The 18,612-nt window shown below is 39.8% G+C and overlaps 1 pseudogene; it reads left to right on the forward strand.

Moving 5' to 3' along the window:
- The first annotated feature begins 15,735 nt into the window (after positions 1–15,735).
- Positions 15,736–16,691, forward strand: LOC129628322 (olfactory receptor 52R1-like; annotated as a pseudogene).
- Positions 16,692–18,612: the final 1,921 nt, after the last annotated feature.

An 18,612-nucleotide genomic window follows, 5' to 3' on the forward strand; every position in this document is an offset into this window, starting at 1 on the left:
TTTAACATTGTATTTTGAAATTCCAAACTCTACTCTAGATTTTTAATTTTTGCTTTTAGGTATTTCTTACCAATTTTGTACCTTTAAGAATCCAATCTTCAGTACCCATTTTTTACTAGGGAGTGAGATTACTGGCTTGACTGCTCTCTCCCCCTTCGGACTCTCCTTTTTTTCCCACTAGGTCGCCTGTGTCTCCGCCCTAACCCCTCTCTACTCTACCCAACTCTGTGAATTTCTGTGTGTTCCAGACGGTGGAGAACACTTAGGGAACTGATTACTGGCTGGATCTGTCTCTCTCCTTTTCATTCCCTCCTTTTATCCTCCTGACCACCTCTGTCTCCTTCCTCCCTCTTCTCTTCTCTGTATAACTCCGTGAACATCTCTGAGCGGTCCAGTTGTGAAGTGCACATAAGGAAGTGATTATTGGTTAGCCGGCTCTCTCTTCTATTGATTTCACCTCATCTCATTCGGGTCACCTCTAATTCCCTCCTCCCTCTTCTCTTCTCCATGTAACGCTGTGAACCTCTCAGGGTGACCCTCAAGGTGGAGAAACTTTTCATCTTTAACCTAGATGTTTTATCAATGGTGCTGTATAGAAGGAGAAGTTTTGAGACTACTGTAAAAATAAGACCAATAACTGGAAGCAGTAGGCTTAAGTCCAAACCCTGACTCCAGGGAACATTAACTGACAGGAGTTCATCAAATGCCTCCATATCTACACTGAAACCAAGCACCACCCAAGGGCCAACAAGTTCCAGGGCAAGACATACCAAGCAAATTCTCCAGCAACACAGAAACACAGCCCTGAGCTCCAATATACAGGAGTCACCCCAAAACCATAGACATATCATAACTCACTACTGGACACTTCATTGCACTCCAGAGAGAAGAAATCCAGCTCCACCCACCAGAACACTGACACAAGCTTCCCTAACCAAGAAACCTTGACAAGCCACCTGTACAAACCCACACACAGTGAGGAAATGCCACAATAAAGAGTACTCCACAAACTGCCAGAATACAGAAAGGACACCCCAAACTCAGCAATATAAACAAGATGAAGAGACAGAGGAATACCCAGCAGGTAAAGGAACAGGATAAATGCCCACCAAACCAAACAAAAGAGGAAGAGATAGGGAATCTACCTGATAAAGAATTCTGAATAATGATAGTGAAATTGATCCAAAATCTTGAAATCAAAATGGAATCACAGATAAATAGCCTGGAAACAAGGATTGAGAAGATGCAAGAAAGGTTTAACAAGGACCTAGAAGAAATAAAAGAGAGTCAATATATAATGAATAATGCAATAAATGAGATCAAAAACACTCTGGAGGCAACAAATAGTAGAATAACAGAGGCAGAAGATAGGATTAGTGAATTAGAAGATAGAATGGTAGAAATAAATGAATCAAAGAGGAAAAAAGAAAAACGAATTAAAAAAAATGAGGACAGTCTCAGAGACCTCCAGGACAGTATTAAACGCTATAATATTTGAATCATAGGGGTCCCAGAAGAAGAAGACAAAAAGAAAGACCATGAGAAAATACTTGAGGAGATAATTGTTGAAAAGTTCCCTAAAATGGGGAAGGAAATAATCACCCAAGTCCAAGAAACCCAGAGAGCCCCAAACAGGATAAACCCAAGGCAAAATACCCCCAAGACACATATTAATCAAATTAACAAAGATCAAACACAAAGAACAAATATTAAAAGAAGCAAGAGAAAAATAACAAATAACACACAAGGGAATTCCCATAAGGATAACAGCTGATCTTTCAATAGAAACTCTCCAAACCAGGAGGGAATGGCAAGACATACTTAAAGTGATGAAAGAAAAAAACCTACAGCCCAGATTATTGTACCCAGCAAGGATCTCATTCAAATATGAAGGAGAAATCAAAAGCTTTACAGACAAGCAAAAGCTGAGAGAATTCAGCACCACCAAACCAGCTCTCCAACAAATACTAAAGGATATTCTCTAGACAGGAAACACAAAAAGGGTGTATAAATTCGAACCCAAAACAATAAAGTAAATGGCAACGGGATCATACTTATCAATAATTACCTTAAATGTAAATGGGTTGAATGCCCCAACCAAAAGACAAAGACTGGCTGAATGGATACAAAAACAAGACCCCTACATATGTTGTCTACAAGAGACCCACCTCAAAACAGGGGACACATACAGACTGAAAGTGAAAGGCTGGAAAAAGATTTTCCATGCAAATAGGGACCAAAAGAAAGCAGGAGTAGCAATACTCATATCAGATAAAATAGACTTTAAAACAAAGGCTGTGAAAAGAGACAAGGTCACTACATAATGATCAAAGGATCAATCCAAGAAGAAGATATAACAATTATAAATATATATGCACCCAACATAGGAGCACCGCAATATGTAAGACAAATACTAACAAATATGAAAGGAGAAATTAACAATAACACAATAATAGTGGGAGACTTTAATACCCCATTCACACCTATGGATAGATAAACTAAACATAAAATTAACGAAGAAACACAAAGTTTAAATGATACAATAGACCAGTTAGACCTAATTGATATCTATAGGACATTTCATCCCAAAACAATGAATTCCACCTTTTTCTCAAGCGCACACAGAACCTTCTCCAGGATAGATCACATCCTGGGCCATAAATCTAGCCTTGGTAAATTCAGAAAAATTGAAATCATTCCAAGCATTTTTCTGGCCACAATGCAGTAAGATTAGATCTCAATTACAGAAGAAAAACTATTAAAAATTCCAACATGTGGAGGCTGAACAACACACTGCTGAATAACCAACAAATCACAGAAGAAATCACAAAATAAACCAAAATTTGCATAGAAACGAATGAAAATGAAAACACAACAACCCAAAACCTGTGGTACACTGTAAAAGCAGTCCTAAGGGGAAAGTTCACAGCAATACAGGCATACCTCAAGAAACAAGAAAAAAGTCTAATAAATAATCTAACTCTACACTTAAAGCAACAAGAAAAGGAAGAAATGAACCCCAGGGTTAGTAGAAGGAAAGAAATCTTAAAAATTAGGGCAGAAATAAATGCAAAAGAAACAAAAGAGACCATAGCAAAAATCAACAAAGCCAAAAGCTGGTTCTTTGAAAGGATAAATGAAATTGACAAACCATTAGCCAGACTCATCAAGAGACAAAGGTGGAAAAATCAAATCAATAAAATTAGAAATGAAAATGGAGAGATCACAACAGACAACACAGAAATACAAAGGATCATAAGAGACTACTATCAACCATTATATGCCAATAAAATGGACAACGAGGGAGAAATGGACAAATTCTTAGAAAAGTACAACTTTTCAAAACTCGACCAGGAAGAAATAGAAAATCTTAACAGACCCATCACAGGCACGGAAATTGAAACTGTAATCAGAAATCTTCCAGCAAACAAAAGCCCAGGTCCAGATGGCTTCACAGCTGAATTCTACCAAAAATTTAGAGAAGAGCTAACACCTATCCTACTCAAACTCTTCCAGAAAACTGCAGAGGAAGGTAAACTGCCAAACTCATTCTATGAGGCCACCATCACCCTAATACCAAAACCTGACAAAGATGCCACACAAAAAAGAAAACTACAGGCCAATATCACTGATGAACATAGATGCAAAAATCCTTAGCAAAATTCTAGCAATCAGAATCCAACAACACATTAAAAAGATCATACACCATGACCAAGTGGGCTTTATCCCAGGGATGCAAGGATTCTTCAATATCCTCAAATCAATCAATGTAATACACCACATTAACAAATTGAAAAATAAAAACCATATGATTGTCTCAATAGATGCAGAGAAAGACTTTGACAAAATTCAATATCCATTTATGATAAAAACTCTCCAGAAAGCAGGAGTAGAAGGAACATACCTCAACATAATAAAAGCTATATATGACAAACCCACAGCAAACATTATCCTCAATGGTGAAAATTTGAAAGCATTTCCTCTAAAGTCAGGAACAAGACAAGGGTGCTCACTTTCACCATTACTATTCAACATAGTTTTGGAAGTTTTGGCCACAGCAATCAGAGCAGAAAAAGAAATCAAAGGAATCCAAATTGGAAAAGAAGTAAAACTCTCACTGTTTGCAGATGACATGATCCTCTACATAGAAAACCCTAAAGACTCCACCAGAAAATTACTAGAACTAATCAATGACTATAGTAAAGTTGCAGGATATAAACTCAACACACAGAAATCCCTTGCATTCCTATACATTAATTATGAGAAAATAGAAAGAGAAATTAAGGAAACAATTCCATTCACCATTGCAATGAAAAGAATAAAATACTTAGGAATATATCTACCTAAAGAAACTAAAGACCTATATATAGAAAACTATAAAACACTGGTGAAAGAAATCAACTGCTACGGCTAAGTCACTTCAGTCGTGTCTGACTCTGTGTGACCCCAGATATGGCAGCCCACCAGGCTCCCCCATCCCTGGGATTCTCCAGGCAAGAAATCAAAGAGGACATTAATAGATGGTTAAATATACCATGTTCATGGATTGGAAGAATCAATATAGTGAAAATGAGTATACTACCCAAAGCAATTTATAGATTCAATGCAATCCCTATCAAGCTACCAACAGTATTCTTCTCAGAGCTAGGACAAATAATTTCACAATTTGTATGGAAAAACAAAAAGCCTCGAATAGCCAAAGCTATCTTGAGAAAGAAGAATGGAACTGGAGGAATCAACCTGCCTGACTTCAGGCTCTACTACAAAGCCACAGTCATCAAGACAATATGGTACTGGAACAAAGACAGAAATATAGATCAATGGAACAAAATAGAAAGCCCACAGATAAATCCACGCACATATGGACACCTTATCTTTGACAAAGGAGGCAAGAATATACAATGGATTAAAGACAATCTCTTTAACAAGTGGTGCTGGGAAAACTGGTCAACCACTTGTAAAAGAATGAAACTAGAGCACTTTCTAACACCATACACAAAAATAAACTCAAAATGGATTAAAGATCTCAACGTAAGACCAGAAACTATAAAACTCCTAGAGGAGAACGTAGGCAAAACACTCTCCGACATACATCACAGCAGGACCCTCTATGACCCACCTCCCAGAATATTGGAAATAAAAGCAAAAATAAACAAATGGGACCTAATTAAACTTAAAAGCTTCTGCACAACAAAGGAAACTAGAAGCAAGGTGAAAAGACAGCCTTCAGAATGGGAGAAAATAATAGCAAATGAAGCAACAGACAAACAACTAATCTCAAAAATATACAAGCAACTCCTACACCTCAATTCCAGAAAAATAAATGACCCAATCAAAAAATAGGCCAAAGAACTAAATAGACATTTCTCCAAAGAAGACATACAGATGGCTAACAAACACATGAAAAGATGCTCAACATCACTCATTATCAGAGAAATGCAAATCAAAACCACTATGAGGTACCATTTCACGCCAGTCAGAATGGCTGCGATCCAAAAGTCTACAAGCAATAAATGCTGGAGAAGGTGTGGAGAAAAGGGAACCCTCTTACACTATTGGTGGGAATTCAAACTAGTACAGCCACTATGGAGAACAATGTGGAGATTCCTTTAAAAACTGGAAATAGAACTGCCTTATGATCCAGCAATCCCACTGCTGGGCATACACCCTGAGGAAACCAGAAGGGAAAGAGACACGTGTACTCCAATGTTCATCACAGCACTGTTTATAATAGCCAGGACATGGAAGCAACCTAGATGTCCATCAGCAGATGAATGGATAAGAAAGCTGGGGTACATATACACAATGGAGTATTACTCAGCCATTAAAAAGAATACATTTGAATCAGTTCTAATGAGGTGGATGAAACTGGAGCCTATTATACAGAGTGAAGTAGGCCAGAAAGAAAAACACCAATACAGTATACTAACACATATATATGGAATTTAGAAAGATGGTAACAATAATCCTGTATACAAGACAGCAAAAGAGACACTGATGTATAGAACAGTCTTTTGGACTCTGTGGGAGAGGGAGAGGGTGGGATGATTTGGGAGAATGGCATTGAAATATGTATAATATATATATGAAACGAGTTGCCAGTCCAGGTTCAATGCACGATACTGGATGCTTGGGGCTGGTGCACTGGGATGACCCAGAGGGATGGTATGGGGAGGGAGGAGGGAGGAGGGTTCAGGATGGGGAGCGTATGTATACCTGTGGCAGATTCATTTTGGTATATGGCAAAACCAATACAACATTGTAAAGTTAAATAAAATAAAATTTAAAAAAATATTTAAAAAAAAAAAAATAAAATCCTCTAGAGTACAACCTGGCACAGAGAAACTATTAAACAAATGTCACACATTAATTACTAGGCCTGAGTAGCCTAAAACTAAATGTTGTCTTTCTTTTGAAGTTGATAAGTTCCATATTTTAAAGCCTTAGTCTCCAGTCTTTATCCTAGAACTCTGAAATTCCACAATATTATTTCCACAAATACTTTTTCCCCAGTTCTTTGTTTTTTCCCTTCTTTACTGAGTAGTGGTTTTTTTTGTTTGTTTGTTTGTTTTTTGTTTTTGTTTTTCTTATTCACTGTCAGATCTCTTTATTTTTTTATTTTTTATTTTTTTTTGGTTAATTTAGGTAATTTTTATTTTTTTTATTTTTTTTCTCTTTGATTTTATTTTATTTTTAAGCTTTACATAATTGTATTAGTTTTGCCAAATATCAAAATGAATCCGTCACATGTATACATGTGTTCCCCATCCTCAGATAAAGAAAAGATCACATCTTGTCTATGTGGAACACTAAGCATGTATGTTCTGTAGGATCATATATAGATGAACAATTTTCTTATAACTATATTAAAAAATCCAATGGATCATGTTAAGTGAATTATTTATAGATGATATCTTAGAATAATGTATAAAAATGCATTTATTGTTATATTAGTTTGCAATGGTTCGCTTAACAAAGTAACAAAAGCTGAGTGGCTTAAACAACAGAAACTGATTATGTCACAGTTTTGGAGCTTAGATGTCCAAGATTAAGGTGTCAGCAGGGCTGATTCCTTCTAATGGCTCTGAAGAACAACCTGTATCTTGCATCTCTCCTAGCTTCTGGTGATTTTCTGGAAACTGTGCCATATAAATATATTACCATAATCTCTGACTTCATGTATACATGACATTCTCTTTGTGTGCAAATCTCAGTTCAGTTCAGTTCGGTTCAGCTCAATAGCTCAGGCATGTCTGACTCTTTGCAACCCCATGGACTACAGCATGCAAGGCTTCCCTGTCCATCACCAACTCCTGAAGCATACTCAAACTCATGTCCATCGAGTTGGAGATGCCATCCAACCATCTCACACTCTGCCATCACCTTCTCCTGCTGCCTTCAATCTTTTCCAGCATCAGGGTCTTTTCAAATGAGTCAGCTCTTCACATCAGGTGGCCAAAGTATTGGAGTTTCAGCTTCACTATCAGTGTTTCCAATGAATATTCAGGACTGATTTCCTTTAGGATGGACTGGTTGGCTCTCCTTGCAGTCCAAGGGACTCTCAAGAGTCTTCTACCATCACAGTTCAGAAGCATCAATTCTTCAGTGGTCAGCTTTCTTTATACTTCAACTCTCGCATCCATACATGACTTCTTGAAAAACCATAACTTTGACTAGAAGGACTTTGTCAGCAAAGCAATGTCTCTGCTTTTTAATATTCTGTCTAGGCTGGTCATAGCTTTACTTCCAAGGAGCAAGCATTGTTTAGTTTCATGGCTGCGGTCACCATCTGCAGTGATTTTGGAGCCCAAAAAAATAAAGTCTGATACTGTTTCCACTGTTTCCCCATCTATTTCCCATGAATTGATGGGATTAGATTACATGATCTTCATTTTCTGAATGTGGAGTTTTAAGCCAGCTTTTTCACTCTCCTCTTTCACTTTTATCAAGAGGCTCTTTACTTCTTTTTCAATTTCTGCCATAAAGGTGGTGTCATCTGCATATCTGAGCTTACTGATATTTCTCCTGGCAATCTTGATTACAGCCTGTGCCTCATACAGCCCAGCATTTCACATGATGTACTCTGCATATAAGTTAAGTAAGCAGGGTGACAATATACAGCCTTGATGTACTCCTTTCCTGATTTGGAACCAGTCTGTTGTTCTATTTCCAGTTCCAACTGTCACTTCTTGACCTGCATACAGATTTCTCAGGAGGCAGGTGAGATGGTCTGGTATTCCCATTTCTTGAAGAATTTTCCACAGTTTGTTGTGATCCACAAAGTCAAAGGATTTGGCATAGTCAATAAAGCAGAAGTAGATGTTTTCTGGAACTCTCTTGCCTTTTCCATGATCCAGTGAATGTTAGCAATTTGATCTCTGGTTCCTCTGCCTTTTATAAATCCAGCTTGAACACCTTGAAGTTCATGGTTCACATGGTGTTGAAGCCTGGCGTGGAGAATTTTGAGCATTCCTTTGCTAGCTTGTGAAAGAGTGCAATTGTGCAGTAATTTGAAAATTCTTTTGCATTGTCTTTCTTTGGGATTGGAATGAAAACTGACCTTTTCCAGTCCTGTAGCCATTGCTGAGTTTTACAAGTATACTGGCATATTGAGAGCAGCATTTTTACAAAATCATCTCTCAGAATTTGAAATAGTTCAACTGGAATTCCATCAGCTCCACTAGCTTTGCTCATAGTGATTCTTCCTAAGGCTCACTTGACTTTGCATTCCAGGATGTCTGGCTCTAGGTGAGTGATCACACCATTGTGGTTATCTAGGTCATGAAGAGCTTTTTTGTATAGTTCTTCTGTGTATTCTTGCCACCTCTTCTTAATATCTTCTCCTTCTATTAGGTCCATACCATTCCTGTCCTTCATTGTGACCATCTTTCCATGCAATGTTCCCTTGGTATCTCTAAATTTCTTGCAGAGATCTCTAGTCTCCCGTTTTATTGTTTTCATCTATTTCTTTGCATTGATCACTGAGAAAGGCTTTCTTATCTCTCCTTGTTATTCTTTGGAACTCTGCATTCAGATGGGTATATCTTTTCTTTTCTCCTGTCTTTAGTGTCTCTTCTTTTCTCAGCTAGTTGTAAGGCCTCCTCAGACAACCATTTTTCCCTTTTGCATTTCTTTTTCTTGGGGATGGTCTTGATCACTTCCTCCTGTACAATGTCACAAACACCTGTCCTTAATTCTTCAGGCACTCTGCCTATCTGATCTCATCCCTTGAATCTATTTGTTAGTTCCACCGTATAATTGTAAAGCACTCGATTTAGGTTGTACCTGAATGGTCTAGTGGTTTTCCCTCCTTTCCTTAATTTAAGTCTGAATTTGTCAAGAAGTTCATGATCTGAGCCACAGTCAGCTCTTGGTCTTGTTTCACTGACTGTATAGATCTTCTCCATATTTGCCTGCAGAGAATATAATCAATCTGATTTTGGTATTGACCATCTGGTGATGTCCATGTGTAGTGTTCTCTTGTGTTGTTGGAAGAGGGTGTTTGTTATGACCAGTGCATTCTCTTGGAAAAACTCTATTAGCCTTTGCCCTTCTTCATTTTGTACTCCAAAGCCAAATTTGTCTGTTACTCCAGGTATCTCTTGACTTCCTAATTTGCATTCCAGTCCCCTAAAAGGAAAAAGACATCTTTTTTGGATGTTAGTTCTAGAAAGTCTTGTAGATCTACATAGAATCATGCATCGTGAGCTTCTTTATCATTACCTGTTGGGGCATAGACTTGTATTACTATGATATTGAATGGTTTGCCTTGGAAACAAACTGAGATCATTCTGTCATTTTTGAGATTGCATCCAAGTGTTGCATTGTGGACTCTTTTGTTGACCATAATGGCTACTCCTTTTCTTCTAAGGGATTCTTGCCCACAGTAGTAAATATAATGGCCATCTGAGTTAAATTTGCCCATTCCAGTCCATTTTAGTTCACTGATTCCTAAAATGTTGATGTTCACTCTTGCCATCTCCTGTTTGACCACTTCCAATTTACCCTGATTCATGGACCTAACATTCCAGGTTCCTATGATATGTTGTTCTTTACAGCATTGGACTTTACTTCCATCACCAGTCACATCCACAACGGGTGTTGTTTTTGACTTGACTCTGTCTCTCATTCTTTCTTGGAGAAGGCAATGGCACCCCACTCCAGTACTCTTGCCTGGAAAATCCCATGGATGGAGGAGCCTGGTAGGCTGCAGACCATAGGGTCGTAGAGTCGGACACGACTGAGTGACTTCACTTTCACTTTTCCCTTTCATGCATTGGAGAAGGAAATGGCAACCCACTCCAGTGTTCTTGCCTGGAGAATCCCAGGGACGGGGGAGCCTGGTGGGCCGCCGTCTATGGGGTCGCACAGAGTTGGACACGACTGAAGCGACTTAGCAGCAGCAGCAGCAGCTCATTCTATCTGGAGTTACTCCTCCTCTCTTCTCCAATAGCATATTGGGCACCTACTGACCTCTGGAGTTCATCTTTCAGTGTCCTATCTTTTTGCCTTTTCATACTGTTCATGGAGTTCTCAAGGCAAGAGTACTGAAGTGGTTTTCCATTGCCTTCTCCAGTGGACCACATTTTGTCAAAACATCTCCACCATGACCCGTCCATCTAAGCTAAATCAAGATGGCAGAGTAGAAGGACATGCACTTATCTTCACTCATCTTCTCTTGCAAGAAATCCAAAATTATAACTCACTGCTTAATAACCGTCTACAGGAAAATGTTGGACCCCACCAAAAAAAGATACCCCACTTCCAAGGACAAAGAAGAAGCCCCAGCAAGATGGTAGGAGGGGTGAAATTGCATTTAGAACCAAACCCCATACCCACCAGAGATGCTCAGAGGGCTCAAACAAAATCTTGTGCACAGCAGGAGACCCCACAGAGACTAAGCCAGACCTGCCTTTGAGTGTGGAGGTATGGGTCAGCAGTGGCCTGCTGCAAGGGCAGGAGCTCTGGATGCAGCAGACCTGGGTAACTGAACAAAAACAATCTCAGCAACACACATTATTATGTGTGCATTCAAATGCACACATATAGAGAATTCACACATGTAGAGAAGAAGGGAGATTTAGGGGTTAATGCTTCCACTTTTAGTCTCCAGGCTCAGAGGAAGTCAGTTCAAGTATGAGGCAGTGGGACCTAGGAGGGCGGAGAGAATTAGTGCTTGAGGGAAGGGAAAGTGTAAACACTCACAGGTTTTAAAGAGGCTTCATTCAGTGTTTTCTGTTACAAGTTGTTTTCCAGAAGCCATTTAGAGTTGTGTCTGGTAAAGTTGGAGTTGGTGAGAGATAAAGCAGAGCTTTCAGTGAGGGGTGCCTTGGGCCCCAGTTATCTCTGCCCATCCCAGGGAGCAATAGGACTCAGAGTCTTCAAGGAGCTAGAGGCATGGTGTGCTCTGTGTAGAATGGCTTGACTCACTGGGGGCTTCAGGCCCCGAGATCATGACTGCTGATCCCCAGCCTGAGATGGGAAGAAGGCTTGCTGTTTATTCTGTGTCCTCCAGGAAAATTCTAGAAAAGTAGAATGACTACCTCCTTACACAATCCATCCAGGAAGGAGGTTGGATCAGGACCCCATACTACTCTAGTATTATGGTTCTGGGTCTTAGTTTTAAATGCCCAAAGTAATAAAACAGAGTGTAAAATTCCCAGAAGCTGTTCCTTAGCAAGATCTCAGCCCATTTAGTCTTTATCCCTTTGGGTTTGAGCAACGTGGATTGGATTGCCCTGATATTTCATCAGGTGAGTGATAGTGAAGGTACCAGATTTCAAAGGAACACAGCAGAAAGTGCAGAGAGGAAAGAGAGGCGCCTTTCAAGAAGCTCCCATCTTCCACTCAGACTTGAATTTCAGGTCAGCTCTGCTCCTCCACTGTCGACCCAAGAAAGAAAATCTGAGACCTGAATGTCAGAGCCAACAGAATAGAAGAATAGAATGAAGAAGTTGAGAGTCATCGCTTATGAGGGAACTTTGGTCTGTGAAAAGGGCATGGGAGAGTTGGAAAATGGATCCACCAGTGGAGAGAAACTAGTTTTGAAAGAAGCTACAGAGTATGAGTAGCTGAACCCTGGTTGAGAAGAGAGTCACCACCCCAAAGGGAGTTTATATAACAGGTGAGTTTCTATTAAGGTTCGTGGGCAGATTGAATGAAGATGCCATTCAGCAGTCTATACCCAGAGATGCCAGAAAATCCACCTGGAACCTATTGTAGAGGCATCCAGTTCAATGACTTAGTGGGGTTCCAGATTCAAATGCAGATCTATCTGTAATTCACTAAACAATTTCACAAGTTCCCTTTGTATCTGGCTTTTTCATGACAGGGAAACAATCACTGCTATATCCTATCAGCATGGGTGTTCCAATCAGTCTCTACCTAGCAGAGGGTGTATTGTGGATCACCAAGACCACTGGGTGTGCACTTGGCACTAATTTATTGTGTGGTTTGGGGCAAATAACGTAGCTACCCTCAGTTCTGTTTCTCTCATTGTAAATAAAGGTGCAGAGGCTTTACAAGAGAAACAATAAATGCAAAAGTGTATAGTGTTGTATCTACAAAAATAGCAATATCTTTCAGAATTAATCAAATAGATTATTATTCACTTTGATAAATTTATATCCAGCATCATCACCAGTACACACTGAAATAGTGAATATGATCCAAGTATGCTTTTCCAAGTGACCTTAAGCCTCAGCGACTCTGTCCTTGCAAGTGAAGAGTGACATACAGGAGGTGAAAAGAGGAAAATGAAGGAGCCTCTAGAGTAAACACAATATATGACTGTTTGAGAACATCAGGCCAGGTCAAAGGGGATAAAACACAGCCCCAGTGCCCAGATAATGTATGTGTTTCTGAATTTCTTTTCATTTTTTGTTTATGATTGTTGAGTTTGTTTTTAATTGCTAAGCCTTGTGTGTGTATATGTGTTAGTTACTCAGTCATGTCCGACTCTTTGAGACCCTATGAAATCGTTGAGGCTCATCAGAGTTGTGTCCGACCCCATGGACTGTAACCTGCCAGTCTCCTCTGTCCATGGGATTTTCCAGGCCAATAATACTAGAGTGGGTTGCCATTTTCTTCTCCATGGGATCTTACCCACCCAGGGATTGAAGCTGTGTCTCCTGCATTGGCAGGCAGATTTTTTACCACTGAGCCACCTGGAAAGCCCCAAATATCTACGATCTAGGAAGGATGGTAAAGTTTTCAATTTAGAGCAGAACTTATAGAATCTTAGTTCCACTTCTTTCACAATGTTACAAATCTAGAGAAAATCAGAAAGAGGCTAGGTTTATTTCATTTTTTTTTAACTTTTTTATTTTTTTATTTTTTTTAATTTTTAAATTGTTTTCTAACTTTCAGTTTTTATTTTATTTTTTTAATTTAATTTTATTTTATTTTTAAACCTGAAACACTGTATTAGTTTTGCCAAACAATGTTATTTATTATTTTTTATATATTTTGATATGATTTTTTAATTTATTTTTTATTTTTATTTTTTAATTTTATTTTTTAACTTTACAATATTGTATTGGTTTTGCCATATACCAAAATGAATCTGCCACAGGTATACATGTGTTCTCCATCCTGAACCCTCCTCCCTCCTCCCTCCCCACACCATCCCTCTGGGTCATCCCAGTGCACCAGCCCCAAGCATCCAGTATCGTGCATCGAACCTGGACTGGCAACTCGTTTCATACATGATATTACACAGGTTTCAATGCCATTCTCCCAAATCTTCCCACACAATGTTACAAATCTAGAGAAAATCAGAAAGAGGCTAGGTTTATTTCAGATCATGTATAAACCCTTCTTAGGAACCACTGAGTCATGTGAATGAAACATTTGTCCATACCCAGAGGTGATTTGATAAAGGAGGCTTGGAAAGATACTCTCCTTGACTACGTCTTTCTGTTATGAAGAAGGTAAGAGCTAGTACTTTGAAACAAAGGCTCGTGTCAACTGAGATTAAATTGTGTAAAGATACTGGGTAAGAACCAGATGTGTTTTTTGCCATTGACTCTGAGATAAACAGTGGTCAGCAGTGGGATCAGACAAAAGCATCGATCCTTGTGATACCAGCAAATACCAGCAGAGGATGATGTTCCCAAAGTCAAACCCTGGCCAGCAGGGCAACCACTAGTATGAGAAATGGACATAACTGTCTTCTGGGTTTGGAGCCAACATGGAAGGCTCTGTCGGACAGTTGAAGATACGGAAAATTGGTTCATGACTCCATTGCTACTGAATAATGACCTTTATTTGTTAGTTTCTTCAGTCAACATTGATTAAATTCCCTTTCTTTGCAAAGCAGAGGTTCTAGGAAGAGAGCACAGCTCAGGGATAACTTCATGAAATTTAGCACTTAGGACAAGGATTGAAAAACTATAGCCTGCACCAGCTCCACTTTATAGCACAGTTTTTAAAATAAATTTTGTTGGAGCACAGCCACACCCACAAGTTAGATATTGACTAAGGCTTCTTTCATGCTACAATACCTATGCTAACTAGTTTTAACAGAGATTCTATCACCCACAGGGCCTAAAATATTCATGATTTGACCAAGGAAAGTTTTTTGATTCTCCAACTGAGGAGTCATATGCTAAATCCCTTATAGGTGCACAATTGGTCAGTCCTTCACCTACCAACCCAAATCTTCACAGTAATTGTCTTAGAGTTAAAACTAACTTAATAAATACACTCTATGGTCCTTTAAGACAAAGTGTTTTCCAGAGTGACTTCCTACTTTGAAAAGTGGCCCAAGTGTTGCTGCTGTTTTAATTCAGGAGTGTGAGGCCCCAGCATGGAGACTGTTGTTTATAGATCTCTGTCTACTTCATCAGGATGTCTGTGTATACATCTAAGTATCTCCATAGAAGAAAAAAAAGGGATTCTCATGTAAAAATTCAAATACATTCTGGCTCTGAACACTCGCAGTACAGGTCAGTCCAAGTGTGTATGAAATTCGGAGAAAAACAGGGCACATCCGGTAGAAGCCTGGCTCAGCCCTTAAACAGCCTGGTGCCCTTGGCTAGTGTTCTTGCCCCACCTTCTAGAGACCAGCCCTGTCCTGGGAGGGGTTAGGGGGAAGGCATGACTGGAACTCCTCCTGGGGCCTCGAGAACACAGTAGGATTCTTGGCTTTGGGAGTCTCAGAAGCTAACAGCAGGGAGATGATGGGGTCAACTGCATATGTATCCCCCCTCAAAGACCAGGAGCCCTCTCCCGGCTGGAAGAGCAAGGACAGATCACTGATCCCCACATCCCCAGAGCATGGGTCCTCTAGAAACTGATTCCTCGTTGTGGTGTAGTGAACCAACTGCTTCCCTGAGTTAAGGATTTCCAACAGGGATGAAATGACCTATGTGAAAGTTTAAGCAAATCAGTTGTCAGTTCTTACTAGAACACAGGGACAGAATTAATATGGCATTATTTTTCAATTTTCCTTCTACATGTTCTTATTTCAAAAAATTTTTGTTTCTTAGAAAATACCATGGTTGCAGCTAGTGGTGTGTTCTGACTGCATATTCAAGAATATAAATGTAAGTAATGAACACAGATCAGCATCATTTTATATTGCAAAATTTTACTTATGAAAATAGCTGAAGTTATTCTGGTTTTCCATTGAACTTTTACCTTATTATTCAATTCTTATATCTAACTATAATAAATAATAATAAAGATTTATCTTAATGCTATCTCCTGCAGAGAGTAGATTACCTTATAAGCCAGAGTGCAATGCTGACTTCAGGGAACAGCTCTTCTGATTCTGTGTCTTCATCTTGCTTGGGATCCTAGGATTGGAGAATTCCCAGTTTTAGGTTGCCTTTCCATTCTGTGTTATGTATGTTGTGGCTCTAGTCGACAAGATCACCCTCCTTCATGTAATCCGAACTGACCCCCACCTTGAATGAGCCCATGTACCTCTTTCTGGCCATGCTGGCTATCACTGACCTGGTCCTCTCCACTTCCACACAACCTAAAATGCTGGCCATATTCTGGTTTCACAATCATGAGATTGAATACCATGCCTGCCTCATCCATTTGTTCTTCATCCATGCCTTTTCTTCAGTGGAGTCCGGATTGCTCATGGCTATGGCCTTGGACCGTTATGTGGCTCTCTGCTTCCCACTTCATCACTCTAGTATCCTGACCCCATCTGTCGTCGGTAAACTGGGGGCAGGTGTGATGATGAGAGGGCTGCTGTGGGTGAGTCCTTTCTGCTTCATGGTGTCCAGGATGCCCTTCTGCCCAAATCGGATCATCCCCCCATCATACTGTGAGCACACGGCTGTGCTGAAGTTGGTGTGTGCTGACACTAGAGGTAATCGTGCATATGGGCTTTTTGTGGCCTTCTCTGTGGTTGGCTTTGACATTATTGTCATCAGTGTACCCTATGTAATGATTCTGAGAACAGTGCTACAGTTACCCTCAAGTGAAGCCCGGCTCAAGGCTTTTGGCACATGTGCCTCCCATATCTGTGTCATCTTGGCTTTCTACATCCCAGCTCTCTTTACTTTCCTTACCCACCGCTTTGGACATCATGTGCCCCGAGTGGTACACACATCATGTTGGCTATTGTCTATCTCCTGATACCTCCCATGCTCAACCCCATCATCTATGGAGTTAGAACCAAACAGATCAGGGACAGGGTAATTCAAAGATGTTGTGGAAAAGACCCCTGAGTCAAAGCATAGGGTTTCAACCACCCCAATCACCCCACTGATCTGGGAATATAAATGCAGAGGTTTGCCAGGATGTCACATATCATCACAAAGTCATCTCTGTGAACAACTGGCTCAGAGATCAGCCACCCTCCCAAAGTAGGAGGAACACTTTTCAGGATACCCTGAAAGTAGTGACTGATAATGAATACAAGTTTTACCTATGTTTCATCGCTTACAGTGAATGATGTTGGATTTGTGACCTCCAAAGAAGAGGATTTAGCTTCAGGATCAGGGACCAGGCTTAATCACTCAGAGCTCTTGTGTGACAGTTTTATTACAGTGAAAAAGGACAGAGAAAACTTCTGACATAGACATCAGAAGGGGGTGGAGAGTGCCCCACTCATAGCCTTAGCAATTGGCTATTACAGTAAATCTAAAGAATGTCTCAGGTCGTAAAGGTCTTACCAGACCCACTCCCACAATACACATTTTAAGATGTCAGGATTATTCAGAAGGTTCTTAAGAAGGAAAAACATGTCCTCCAACAGGATACATTGTTGTAACATAATCATTCTTACAGAGTTTAAGGAAAAACTCCTTGAGCAAGAGGAGTTGATTTTTTGTGTAATCATTAGCTCTATGCTTAGAGTTCCAAAGAATAGCAAGAAGACATAAGAAAGCCTTCTTCAGCGATCAATGCAAAGAAATAGAGGAAAACAACAGAATAGGAAAGACTAGAGATCTCTTCAAGAAAATCAGAGATACTAAAGGAACATTTCATGCAAAGAGGGGCTCAATAAAGGACAGAAATGGTATGGACCTAACAGAAGCAGAAGATATTAAGAAGAGATGGCAAGAATACACAGAAGAACTGTACAAAAAAGAGCTTCATGACCCAGATAATCATGATGGCGTGATCACTGACCTAGAGCCAGACATCCTGGAATGTGAAGTCAAGTGGGCCTTAGAAAGCATCACTACAAACAAAGCTAGTGGAGGTGATGGAATTCCAATTGAGCTATTCCAAATCCTATAAGATGATGCTGTGAAAGTGCTGCACTCAATATGCCAGCAAATTTGGAAAACTCAGCAGTGGCCACAGGACTGGAAAAGGCCAGTTTTCATTCCAATCCCAAAGAAAGGCAATGCCAAAGAATGCTCAAACTAGGGCACAATTGCACTCATCTCACACGCTAGTAAAGTAATGCTCAAAATTCCCTAAGCCAGGCTTCTAAAATACGTGAACCATGAACTTCCTGATGTTCAAGCTGGTTTTAGAAAAGGCAGAGGAACTAGAGATCAAATTGCCAACATCCACTGGATCATGGAAAAAGCAAGAGAGTTCCAGAAAAACATCTACTTCTGTTTTATTGACTATGCCAAAGCCTTTGACTGTGTGGATCACAATAAACTGTGGAAAATTCTGGAAGAGATGGGAATACCAGACCACCTGATCTGCCTCTTGAGAAATTTGTATGCAGGTCAAGAAGCAACAGTTAGAACTGGACATGGAACAACAGACTGGTTCCAAATAGGAAAAGGAGTACGTCAAGGCTATGTATTGTCACCCTGTTTATTTAACTTATATGCAGAGTACATCATGAGAAACGCTGGACTGGAAGAAACACAAGCTGGAATCAAGATTGCCGGGAGAAATATCAATAACCTCAGATATGCAGATGACACCACCCTTATGGCAGAAAGTGAAGAGGAACTAAAAAGCCTCTTGATGAAAGTGAAAGTGGAGAGTGAAAAAGTTGGCCTAAAGCTCAACATTCAGAAAACGAAGATCATGGTATCTGGTCCCATCACTTCATGGGAAATAGATGGGGAAACAGTGGAAACAGTGTCAGACTTTATTTTTCTGGACTCCAAAATCACTGCAGATGGTGACTGCAGCCATGAAATTAAAAGACGCTTACTCCTTGGAAGGAAAGTT

Source organism: Bubalus kerabau, chromosome 15 (assembly GCF_029407905.1).
Source record: "Bubalus kerabau isolate K-KA32 ecotype Philippines breed swamp buffalo chromosome 15, PCC_UOA_SB_1v2, whole genome shotgun sequence".
In the NCBI taxonomy this organism is placed as follows: Eukaryota; Metazoa; Chordata; class Mammalia; order Artiodactyla; family Bovidae; genus Bubalus; species Bubalus kerabau.